The following is a 6,309-nucleotide window of genomic DNA, read 5'->3' as shown; positions in this document are numbered from 1 at the left end:
TGCTTTATGAAAGTATTTTAATATCGCTGTGTAAAATATCTGATTGCTTTTAATAAGAATTTTAAGAGAAAAATGTAATATAATCATTTTATTTTAAATGGAAATTATGGATTAAAAGTTATCAAAGAGTATTCTACAGTAGCAAATTAAGTAAATTGTAATCTATGATTTCTGGGCTTATAGGAAAGAGGGTAAATTAGCTTTTGTGGGGTGCTGTACTAATATGGGCCTGCCATTGTGCTGGGCACTTTATAGTTAATCTTTACAACAAACTCATAAGAAAGTCATTTTACAGGTGTAGAAACTGAGGCTAAGAAATGTAAAGTCATTTTCCCAACATCATATAGTAGAAGTTCATCTAAATATGAGGCCCATAGAAAAGGTAATTCCATAGGTCACTTGGATCATGATACCAAGCAAAAACATGGTAGGCACGTCCCATGGTCAGGTAGGCACTGAGCAGCAGAACAGTGAGAACTGATAGGTTGCCTGATCACAGCTCCATAGTCTCTGCCAGTAAGGACACAATGAGCCCACGTGGATGGATTTAGATACTTTATTACTCATAGCACAGCAATGGTAGAAGCTTCCTGTTTGTATCAGTTCTGTTTAACCCCCAGATCTCACAAGGGTGATGCAAAGGTTGGCACTGGTGAATACCATGCATGGAGTGCAGGGCAGCGTCACAGCTGAGGAATCCTGAGCTTAGGAACCCCTGCTGTGTCACAATGGGGCTTCTGGAAAACTGCCCATCCTTCCCTCCAGGGAGAGATGTTATCTTACTACCCTGCAATGTAAACAAATCTTTCTCAAGAAGAGGAGAGAGGTCTTTATCTTTATTATCCTAGACCATCTCCAGGGAGGGAGACATTCTCACTATCTTTACAGTTCTGGAAAGTAAATAAATCTGAGGAAAGTGGCTGTTAATGCCTAGATGTGAAGAAATATGAGAGATTCATAGAAACTTGCCTCCCATTCCAACAATGTAATAAGATATTAATAGACCACCTTTTTTTTTCTTTGCTTTTTCTTCCTTTGTTAAACAAATATCTACTCTTTTATTCACTCACTCAAAGTCAATTCACATATTATTAAGTGACCCCTATGTGTGTAGGTAGACGTGCTGGTTGCTGTGCATAAAGCCCTAAGTTAGGCAAACACAGTCCTTAGCTTGGTGGAGCTAACATTGTGATTTTAGCTGCAGATAGTCTGCAGCTGTCTTTCTCAGTGACCTGCAATGGGGCTGACTCCAGACAATCCAGTTGTTTCTGTGCATCCTCTAAAAGCCGGAATGGAGAATTTAAACAATTCACAAAATCTCTTCAGGGAGTCGCTTAACTATTAAAGGAGCCTATACTTAGGCTATGAACCCAAAAGTATCTGAGACAGGTCTCAATCAATTTAGAAAGTTTATTTTGCCAAGGTTAAGGACACACCCATGGCACAGCCTCAGGAGGTCCTGATGACATGTGTCCAAAGCGATTGGGGTACAGATTGCTTTTATACATTTTAGGGAGACATAATACATCAACCAATACATGAAAGATTTGCACTGGTTTGATCTGGAAGGGCGACAAAACTCGAGGAGGGGGACTTCCAGATCATTGGTAGATTTAAACATTTTCTGATTGGTAATTGGTTGAAAGAGTTATCATCAGTAGAAAGTTATCATCAGTCGAAAGGAATGTCTGGAGTTATGGAGACCAAGGTTTTATCATGCAGATAAAGCCTCCAAGTAGCAAGCTTCAGAGACAATAGATTGTAAATGTTTCTTATCAGACTTAAGGTCCGTATTGATGTTAATGCTGCAGAGGAGTGATGAGCCATGCCCAATCCCCTCTTCATCCAGCCTGAAGTACTTTTTCAGATTAATTCTGGACTGCTCTTGGCTGAGAGGAAGGGTCCATTCAGATGGTAATATGGTTTGACTCTGAGTCCCCATCCAGATCTCAAGTTGAATTGTAATCCCCAGGGTTGGAAGTGGGGCCTGGTGGGAGGTGATTGGCTCATGTGGGTGGTTTCTAAAGGCTTAGCACCATCCCCCAAGTGCTGTCTCATGATAGAGTTGTCATGAAATCTGGTTGTTTAAAAGTGTGTGGTACTTCCCCCACCCTCTGTCTCCTGCTCCTGCCATGTAAGACATGCTTGCTTCCCCTTCACCTTCCACTATGATTGTAAGTTTCCTGAGGCCACCCCAGAAGCAGAGGACTGTACATCTCTCAGAACCGTGAGTCAATTAAACCTCTTTTCTTTATAAATTACCCAGTCTCAGGCAGTTCTTTATAGCAGCTCAAGAATGGACTAATGCAGATGGTTAGGGGGCCTTCCAATTTTATTGTTGATTTACAAGTCTCATCAGTAAGTCAGGGTATTGAAAGTTAAATCCTCAGGAGGCTCCACCACACATTCATGAAGTCCAGTGAGTGAGTTGATGGTGTTACTGTTAATGCTGAGGATATCCAGGTGCAGAAAGGACTGAAAAGACAAGGAGATGGACAACGGTTTTCTCCTTAGAATATAAATCATCTTAGAAACAAATATTCTTCCATTTCCACAATAATTACTATCTTTGTTTCTTTGTTAGATAATACCTTTTTGGTGCATGTGAAAATAATGTATCTTACTGTAAGAATAATTTTTGAAAACATGTAAAAAATATAAAGAAATTAATAATCTCTCATCATGATACCACCTAGACAGAACTATTGTTAACTTTCTGGGGTATTCCTTCTGGTCAACTTATACTCACATAGGTAGACATCTATAGGGATTTTGTGTGTTTTTCTTTTACTTAATTGGAGTCCTATTGTATTTGGAATTTAGTTTACTGCATTTCCCATTTAACATAAAAAATAATATCAAAACCATTTGTGGTTCATCAAATATATAAATATTAATTTATTTAACCAATGCTCCCCCAGCAATGTTGGCCCGCCCTTATCTTGTGTTTTGCTTTCTGCTATGATAAACAGCTTGATGAACAGTATCTTTTTTTATACCTTTTCCCCTACACCTCTCTGTTTATTTCACTGGGATTGATTGATAACTGTGAAATTATTAAATTAAAGGATGTAGGGGCTGGGCACAATGGATCACACCTATGATCTCAACACTTTGGGAAGATCTCTTGAGTCCAGGGGTTCAAGACCAGCCTGGGCAACATAGTGAGACTCCATCTCTACAATAACTATAAATACATAAATTAAAATTTAAAAATTAAAGGGTAAAAATATATATTGCTGAGCTGCCCTCTGGAAATTCTGTACTATTTTACACTCTCCCCTAGACTATGTAGGGGTGGAGGATGATAGAGAGAGGGGTGGGAAGAAGGTGAGAAAAAGGAAGCAGGGAAAAGACAGAATTGCAATGTAGACTGCACTATTGAGTTACTCTTTATGAATCCTGGAAGCTTGTCCCTCTCCAAGCACACCTTAAAGATGCCAATCAATTTTCTTGAATTTGGCTCCTAGAAAATAGGCTCCTACTGACCAGTGCTTCCAATCCTTCTGAATTCCCCAGGAATTCAAATTCCCATCTGAATTCTCAGAGATTCTAATGATGTATGAAGTCACTTACAAGTCTTCAGTTTTAGAACTTAAGAGATTTTTTCTCCCTTTTCAGAACATTTCAGATGGTGAGAGGTGTCATATTGAGCCTCAGTCATACCGCTCAAGACTGACTCTTTAAATAATATCCAGATTACCAAAGCAATTTTTTTTAGTGTCTTTGTTTTTCTTTCTTTCAATGTATATATTCTTATTTCAAAAACTATGCTGTACTTAGTCTTTAAACTGGAAATGCAGAAAATACTATTAGAAATAAACCATCCATAGTCTTCACAAACACAGTCATTGTTAACATTTTATTATGTTTCCTTCCAGGCTTTTATTTATGTATACATATATATTTTACAACATTGGAAACCTACTACAAATGCAGTTTCTTACTCAGCTTTTTCCCACTAAAGAGCCATAAGCATTTTCCCATGATATTACATAACCCTCATAAACATTCATTTTTATGGCTGGATGATATTCCAGTGAGAAGATGAATCTTAATTTATGTAGCTGTTCCCCTTAGGAGAACATTTAGGATATTTCTTGCTATAAAAAATTCATGTTGGCCGGGCGCGGTGGCTCAAGCCTGTAATCCCAGCACTTTGGGAGGCCGAGACGGGCGGATCACGAGGTCAGGAGATCGAGACCCTCCTGGCTAACACGGTGAAACCCCGTCTCTACTAAAAAAAATACAAAAAACTAGCCGGGTGAGGTGGCGGGCGCCTGTAGTCCCAGCTACTCGGGAGGCTGAGGCAGGAGAGTGGCGTAAACCCGGGAGGCGGAGCTTGCAGTGAGCTGAGATCTGGCCACTGCACTCCAGCCTGGGTGACAGAGCGAGACTCCGTCTCAAAAAAAAAAAAAAAAAAAAAAAAAAAAAAAAATTCATGTCAACCCTTTTTGCATAAAGCTAATCTCGTAGTTAGCTTTGTTCTAAAATAGAGTTTTAGATACAAAATAGTAATATAGCTAATGATAATGATCACTTTATGAGCATTTACTATCAGAATTTTACTTGCATTATCCCTACTCACAACTTTTCAAGGTAAATAATAATATCCCCATCTTGTAGATGAGGAAACTGAAACTCAGACGTTAATTTGCTTTAAGATGCAAAGCTAAGCAATAATTAAACCCAGAACTTTATTGTTCCAAGATCCCTTCCCTTTGGTCCAGATGATATAGGTACTTCACTATATCAGAGGATGCAAATATTTTTTAAGGATCTTGACATACATTGTGTTCTAATATTTTTGCCATCTTTTCCTCAATTTGGAGATTTTAAATATGAGGCATTTGTTTATGTTTGTGTGCAGGATTGTTGGGCCTAGAAAAGTTTTTAAAGTTTATATTATATTTATATTATCTTTTCCCTCTATTCTAAGCTTAGAGGGTTAGTGAATATCCACTGTTTTTTTCTATAGTTTGCATTTGTTAATATTTAACTTTTTATTCCATCAAGAATTCAGTCTACTTTATGGAAGGTATGGAATTTAGTATGTGGAATGAGAATAAACTAATTTATCTTTCGATTTTCTAATCATAGAACCTAAATTCATTTATTACAGATATTCTCTTTCCAATTGACAAATATTAGATTCTTATATGTAGTAGAATATGTTTCTTTGCTTTCTTCTATTTATCCACTCACTCAGTTAGTAAATATTCAGTGCCTACACATGCCAAATACTGGTCTAAGTGTCTGGATACAGTGGAAGATGATAGCAGACTTATTAAACAAATAATAAATCAATAATTACTTAATTATAGTATTTCTAACAGCTTTGAAGAAAATATATGAAGAATGCCATGGTGGCTCATAGCAAGAGTACCTGTTTTATTCTTGCACAAATATCACACTTTTAATTTCTGAAGTTTTCTGAATTTTAATACCTAATAATTTAATATTCCCTTCCTAACTCACTGCTGTTCTTGCTTGCTTATTCTGTCAGGTGAAAGTAGGAATGATTTTTTTCAACTTATGAAAATATCACATTGAACTATTGAATTAAATATATATTAAATACAGCAATTAAATTGTAAAGAATTAACATATTTCACATATTCCAAAATTCTACCCGTTTTCTTTTATAATTCTCAATAAAATTTTGTAATTTTTTAGTTTTCTCCAAATACATCATTCAATTTTATCATTAAGTTTGCTTATAGGCATTTTGTACTTTTTCTGCTATTATAATCAGGATCCCAGTTTTATTATATTTTATAACTTGTTTTTAATACTGTAGAAGCAAGCTATTGATTTTATGTATTTATTACACAATCAGCCACCTTACTGAGTTTGTTAATTCTCATATATTTTTCTCAGTTTTACTCTTTTGGATTTTCAATAGATGCACTTCTACCTTCAATTAATAATAGCCTTTTTCTCCTCTTTAACAATATTTAGGCCTCTTTCTTTTTCATTCTATTTATATCAAATTGTCCAGAACACCCCAAAAAATAAACAATGGTGGTTATGAACATCCTTACTTTGTGCCTAGTTCTTCACTATTTCACTGTTTCATATGATGCTGGCTGATGATTAAATGTCATACTTTTTAATTAGTTGAAAAAAATGTCCATCTATTCTTAATTTTTAAGAGGTTTTATTAGTAACAGATGTTCAATTTTATCATACCCATTTTGATGTCTTTTCTTAATGAGCTCTTACGTAAGACAATTATCTCTTCAGATTATTAGCTACTGCGTCAGTCACATTTGGTTGAGATATTTGGTGATTTTCTTTCTAAATAAT

The sequence above is a fragment of the Rhinopithecus bieti genome, unplaced genomic scaffold (assembly GCF_001698545.2).
Source record: "Rhinopithecus bieti isolate Rb0 unplaced genomic scaffold, ASM169854v2 scaffold_61987, whole genome shotgun sequence".
Lineage (NCBI taxonomy): Eukaryota > Metazoa > Chordata > Mammalia > Primates > Cercopithecidae > Rhinopithecus > Rhinopithecus bieti.
The sequence above is the reverse complement of the archived record's forward strand: the minus strand, read 5'-3'. Positions refer to the sequence as shown.